The sequence below is a fragment of the Pinus tabuliformis genome, chromosome 6 (genome assembly GCF_031772625.1).
Source record: "Pinus tabuliformis cultivar Carrire ecotype Pingquan chromosome 6, CPIR1, whole genome shotgun sequence".
In the NCBI taxonomy this organism is placed as follows: domain Eukaryota; kingdom Viridiplantae; phylum Streptophyta; class Pinopsida; order Pinales; family Pinaceae; genus Pinus; species Pinus tabuliformis.
This window is the reverse complement of record NC_142292.1, coordinates 108,598,641-108,606,063: the sequence shown is the minus strand read 5'-3', so window position 1 is coordinate 108,606,063 and position 7,423 is coordinate 108,598,641.

The window sequence follows — 7,423 nt, the reverse complement described above, 5'->3', positions numbered from 1 at the left end:
GGATTGTTAATGCTTTTGGAAGGGGTCCAAAAGTATGAAAAGAGGGTTTTATGAAATGATAAAGGGGTATTATGCATAGGAATGAGTCCAAAGCATTTGAAAGATGGTTAAGGAGGAAAATGAGGGTTCTTACTAAGTTTCAAATAAACTTAGTAATTCCCAAGGGAATGTTTATGGTTATTTTTCAACCAGGGGAGGGGATATGTATATAGAGGGACTATTTAGTGCTGTTTTAGTAGGGGGAGGGGAAATAGATAGGGATTTACATAATAAGTTAGAAGTTAATATGAAACTTGATCAGAAAAGCGCTAAGGATAGAAATCTTAGGCTACAAAGGGGAAATATGACTCATAGAAGAGATATGAGCACTCCTAAGCAAAGTAGACCTTTACTTAGGAAAAATGTCATGAAATATGATGAATTTGAGAGATGTCAAGAAGATCTTAACATCTTTAGGGGAAGTTAGTGAATGATTTGGGGAAAAGGAAGAAGGGGAAGTTAGACATGCCTCGCTTGAGCTGCTCCAAATGGATTTTGCCTTGCAATTTGTGATTTGAATAGATATAACACTTGAAAACATGAAATGGATCACAAATCATTATTCTGCCACCTCAGAACTACCTACCCAGCCTACTTACCTAGCATTTTCTCTTCTTTTTGGTTTGGGTGCACTTGAACTAGCAAACCCAGCTTTTCAACTTTTCTTTTTGCTATCCTCCTATCTAAATCGATCCTTATTTCTTCCAGGGGCTCAGATTAAGCTGTTGAGCACCCTTGCTTCTCTACCTATCTAAAATCTAACAAGATTAAACAGTTTGGACAGATATTCATTCTCTATCTTCTAAAACAAGTAATTTAAACCTAGGGAAGCCAAGATTAAGTTGTTTGGCTTTCCCTTAACTGTAAAACTCTTCAAAAATGGTATGATTTTTCAAAAATGGAACTTCTTGGAAATATGGAACCTTGCAGCATGAAAAGATGACATATTTGGCATTTTCAACTGTCAATCATGAAATATGAACACCTATTGCAATAGGAGGCTAACAGGGTCAATGCTTCCAACTCCATAAAGTGTTGTTGATTTCCTCAAGAGAAGTCATTCAGTCATTATCTTCTCAGAATACTCATAAGCCTTCACTCATGTCTATCATTCCTAAACCAATTTCACATCATCGTTCCATATCCAATCTTGATACTCGTTTTGTATCGTTTACGGGGGATACATCAAGGCTCTCTTGCGATGAGTTGCTTTCTGTCAACATCAGCTCATTATCCAGGAAGTTGACTTAGAAACCCCCTTTGGTGCCTTGGATCTTGCATATATTCATGGAAATTTTCCTCGCTTTTGGCCACATGTCTTCATCATTGGCCTTCGACCAGAAGATTTTGTGTGGTTTTCGACTTCGACTCATCCATTCACACAACATAAATTGTAATATAGTACCATGAAATCCATTAACATCATCAGTGGTTTCTCTCGTGTCTATTAATGTCTTACATCATTGGCTAGTAATCAGATGGTGTCTACCATGTTTGACTCCAACTCATTTATTCGCATGGTTTGACTCATACATCAAGTAATCACGTGAACGAGATAGAAGACCCTAGATCTAGTTTCATCCATCCGGGTTGCGTTTCAGGATTCATAGAAGATCACAAAGTATGATGGCTATGATCATACAAAATATTATCAAGACTCGGGTCCACACTTTGTCATCAGTGGACTAAATTTTTTTATCATTGTACATGTAATATGGCATATACGTTGAGTATTGGTATGCCTCCCTCAGTAGTAATATCATGATGAGAAATGTATTGTAATATATGATGATCTCAACCAATTGTTCTTGATCTGAACTTGTCACAAGGTAAAGCACTTCAGTCCTTAGCCACAAGGGGAAATTTGTTATAGGCCATTTTGTCACATCTGCTAAATAGGCTTGAAAATCGAATCAATTCACATTCATGAACACCTTGTCATAATCCCTTCACAAAACCCTATGCGTCACTTTTCCAAAAAGTCTGAATTTCTAGGACAATTAGCTCAAAAACACTGTTTTTATCCCCAACACACCTTGCATCTTTAGCCACCTTCTTTCAGCGCATGTTGCATACCTATTAGCCGGCATTGGTCAACATTTTTTTCTCCCTTTTAAAGGTGTATTGATTCTAGAAATTTGAGAAAAATATAAATATTTCTTAAGATTCCACTTTTAGAAGCTTATAAGGTAGTTTTAACTATTTACCGTGGATAGAGAGCTTGAATTCCTATCTGATCATATCTTGGATACCTTATCTCTTATCCCTTGAGCTCATCCTCCCATGATAAGTGAATCTCAAGCCTAGATTAGTAATTGGATAAGAATTCCTAAACTACCACACTTCTCCTATAAATTTACTGCCTCCCATAAGGTCTGGGTTGGCTTTTGGAGATTGATAGTGCCCTCATGTTGTTACTTTGAGCCTAAAGGAGTTATCACATTCATGCATTAGGGTTGAGGTTGAGGTTAGATTTGTGACAAGGAAGGACGAGTCAATTTGAATTTTGGGGAGACATCTACAAAGTCAGATTCTATTTATGGTTGTAAACTCTCTCCTATATTTATTAATACAAAGAGAACCTTTTTTTCCTATATCTTTTGTATTATGTTTGCACTCATGTATTTCAATGCCATGTTGATTCATTGAATAGAGATTTTAAATTATGTTATGTGGATTGTGGTTCCTTTGCTTGTTTTAGTGATGTATCCAGGTTCTAGTTATAGCACTTGGAGCTTACAAGCAAACCGGCAGAAAGGAAGGTTTGTTACAGATTCCAGGTAATCTTATTTCCCATTCTCTAATTTATTTAAGGGAAACTTGAATATTTTTGTCTTTTGTTGTTCTAGATCAGGCCACTAGACGTAAGGAATTCACAGTTGTCCACAATCATGAAAATTCCATATAACAATCTTTATTAACCAATATCTCGTTATATCTTGAGAATCCATCCAACATGGAATTTTGTTTGATCCTGTTACTTTTTGCAACAAATAATCCATCTTAGGTAAGGTGTAATTATATTTTAGAGATCATTTATTCATATTCATAAAATTAAGACACAACCTTATTTCTCCATTATTTTTCCTAATAGGAACCAGATTAGCTATCCAATCAGAATATCTTATAGGTACAATGATTTTTGCATCAAACAACTTCTTCACTTCTTTCTTAATTACTAGTAGTAAAATTGGATTTCTTCTTCTCAATCTTTGTTGAAAAGGTTTGGCCTCTGGTTTTAAAGCAATTTTGTGTTCAATAATAGACGCATCATATCTCTTTATATCTTCATATCTCCATGCAAAAACATCTTTATATTTCTTGAAAAACTCAATATATTTATCCTTGATTTCATGTGGCAGTGAACTTGAAATTTTGATGTTTTTAATATCCTCTGCAGTACCAATATTACATTCATGTACATCATCCTATTGGTAATTTAAGAAAGAGGAATTAGGGACATCATTTTGATCAAACAATCTTTCAAGGGGGGTTAATCCTTTTGGAATTTGATTATTAGACAGCTAGATAACATCATGATATGTTATATTTTGCTTCAAATTCTCATCTTGCTGAAATCTATTTTCTTGTACTTCCTCATTACCATCTTGATAAATATATAGGGATGAAATTTTTTCATTTATTTTCAATTGTTCATCACCTTCAAAAACTTGCAATTGTTTCATGTTGTCAGGGATAGAAGATTTGTATCTAACTTCAACTTGATATTGCAATTGGAAGGAATCTCAAACTTTAAAAGTTCTTGTTGAAACTGCTAGAGAATCAACTTGTATATTATCTTCGTTTGGTATGGATAAAATGTTGAAAGATTGAAAATAATTTTCTATACAATCCCATACCTCATTCATGTTTAGTTAATTCAATGTTCTTAAATTTCTTACATAAATTATCGACCGGAGTTGGTAAACTTGTGAAGTGCAAGTGCACTATATATGCTAGAAGCCTTTTTGAGTTTATTAAGACAATGATTGTGATTGTTTTAAGGATTTTCCTAGAATCAACTCTTGAGAAGGAAAGTAAGACAAGCTATCATGATCCTATTTAACTGACTATTGTTAGTTTCAAAAGAATTACTATGCAAGGTGATGGAAAAGAAAAACTATTTTGTAAATGTTGTGAATACTTCTTAAAGATAAATTGTGTTTAAAGAACTAAAAAGAAAGTTATTTTGGAACCTATAACTAAACTACTTATGTTCTAGAAAGACAATTACTTCTACTCTAAAAATAATCTCTTCTATTCAAGAATGAATTTATAAAGCAATCTATATTAAGATCTACACACACTGCAAGTAACACTTCTATTTGAAATAATAAATCAAAAACAGAATGAATGCGTTCTGATCAAACGTAATTGCTATGGAAAGAAGATAATTATGTACATAGTCCTATTTTAGAAAGCATACAAATGATGTAAAATGGACAGACATCAAACGAAAGACTATAAACAAGTAATTATAAAGAAATGAAAGTTGCGATAATGAAATTATGGAAATAACGAAACCGAAATGAACTGATGTAAAAATAAAAGAAAGAACCTTGACTATCTGCAGGGGCCCTCCACAAAACAGCAGGTTTTACGATTTTAATTCAACAGCTAACTGTGCATGATATCGATGAGAATTCTTCTTCAATTAAAAAGGAACAGAGTTATGAAACTTCAAACTGTCAATTAAATATTACATATATGTGTGTCATGTTAGGGCCTAGATTTACCTTAGGTTGAGAAAGGTAGGATCCAGGACCAACATCAAACCACGCTTAACCTGGTAACTAGCCCTACCAGGTTGGGAGAGGGCTCTCTCCGGGTCAATCTCAGCAAATTATGATCACTAAGGGCTTGAGATATGACAGATTTAACTACTAATCTTAGGCTAGGTATATGTGTAAAGAATTTGATTGGATAAAATAATGTTTTTGTTGGCTCTAATGGAAAGGCAGATTTTGGGTGCGGGGAATGAGGCTCAGTCTTGCAGGGATCTCAATGGGGCAAGGTAGGCAACTGATTTTGGCACTTCAAATCGAATGAGATGGAGGGATTAGACAGGTGAGGAGTTGAAGAGGGCAAAAGAAACCATGGATCCTCTCCAAACAGCTGAAAACATCAACAAACTAAAGCAAACCTCAAGTAGAGCACTGCAATTTCAATGGATTTTACTTACACTCTTGTTTGATTTAGTTAGGAAGAAACAAGATAGATAATGTCATACATAACACATAAGTAAATTCACAATTACAAAGAAAAGCATTGTACCAAAACAAAATTCCATAGGGATCCCAAAGTGCAAATCCTGGTCTCAATTCCTTAGCCAAAATGCTGATATGAGTATACAATGAAGCTCAAGGCTTTCTCAAAAGTCCAACCATGCTAATGACTGAAAAACAACATAATATAGACAAACCATAGCTCATCCTAGCCTCTAGGGGTTGAGCTCACATGTTTAGGAGTTGTTTCTACTAATTCTAAACTGAGAACTAGAAATCAGGCAACAGAACAGCATGCCTCTAGAAACAAGGGAACTGATTCATTCAGTTTCAAACAACTTTTTAACAGATGAATCTACCTCCATAAGTGAAAACTTGACATATTTACGTCATGATCCATCAATGTATATTAAATTACATCACAAATTTGACACTAAGCATGTGAAAAAGTAAAACTGGCAAAAGCTGGGCGAAAAACAGAGCATTCCTGGTCAAACTGGGCCAAATTTCCTCTATGTGCCGCGCCTGATTCTCTATGCGTAGCACCTGTTTGGAGCCACTTTTGGAGGCCTTCCTGATGTCCAAATTCACTCAAGTGTGCTTGCTGGAAAGATCTACCTGTCTACTTTCCAACCCAAGTGGAATTTTCTAATTTGGCCTCCATTTGCCCCTTCAAAATTCAATTCTCCCAACACTGCTTCCTGTGTGTCAAAATAGGGGCAGTGAGGTCATTTTTTGAGTGTTTTTGACCTTTTTGAGGGCTCAAAACCTGTCCAAATTTCTTGTCCATTGGTAGCCAAGCATATTTTTTCATGCCAAATCCAAAAATGCTAGTTTTTGTCATTTGGAGGCTCCTATCAAAAGCGAGCGCCAGGTGGCGCGGCACATAGGGCAGAAAATCCTGTTTTTTGTGCCAAAATTTTCAAAAATGCAAAAAATGCCCCAAATTTTTTGAAATTTGGGCTGAGTCTTCTTCATCAAGCATTGTGTTGGGCCAAGGAAGCCTCAGCCAATATCTGAAGTCCTTCATGCTCCTTTTGCCTCCTTGATGCTCTCTTCAATTTTGCCTTCAAGCTCCTGATTCTAGCTTGGCACACCATGTTCCTTGAAAAATAATGATATGCCATGTTTCTCAGCATATTCTTCTCATTGATGGCCTTTTCTAACTTCCTCTCCAAGTGGATATTGGCTCTTTCAATCCATGACTCCCGATCGGCATTAACCTCTTGCTCAAGTGAAGTGAGCTCCACCCTCCTCCTTTGGGCAGCTTGGCGATTCTCCCGAATGTTTTGCAACTCCATAATTGCTTGCTGGTCTTCAAGCTGCTTATTTCTTTGCTCCAGGTACTGTATTTTCCATTTAGCCCTCTCCAAGTTGATGGAATAGGCATTGATGTCCGCCTGCTGCTCTTGAATGACTTCTTTGAGATTTGTGCTCTGCGGGCCCATATCTGTATCATCACCCTCAATGAGAATGAAATCAATCTCATGCTCACCTGATGGTCCTTCATCCTGTAGTAGCCTCTTTCCTTTTTCCTGAACCTGTTGTGCTGATGACGGAAGCGAGACCCCTTGCACCCCGGGTGGAGATAATACTCGCTTAGCTACTACGAACAACTGTCTAGTGCCCTTCTGATAAGTGATAAACACCGGCATACTAGCGGTCTGTGTCTCATGGCCCTCATGCTGATATGAAGGTCCACCTGTCTCATGTACAGTCTCTGAAGGTCCCTGAGGAGCTGTGAAAAACTCGCAAGAAATGAAGTCCTCCCAAGTGATGCCCTGCAAACCAAGCTGATGGATGACCACAATTTTAATGAGAGCAAAATGATATATATTGTTGAACTGCTGTTGAGGAGTCTTGTGTTGTGCTAGGGTGGTCATCTTCTCAATGTTTCGGCACATGAAGTAGGGGAGGTTCATCATCCTCACCCTGGTAAAATGCATCAGCAGTCTGATATGATAAGCATATAAATGGGAAAACCGGCCCTCACAGTTGAAATATTTCATGATCCGTTTCATTAAAGGAGTATATGAATCTTTGAGGTACCAAAAAGGAAAAACTCTCTTGAGTTGTCTCAAATAACGGGGTTTGATGTATGGTTCATAATGTTGCCGGTCAATTTGTTGCCTCTTGTTCCATTGCTCTCCAATGTTAGG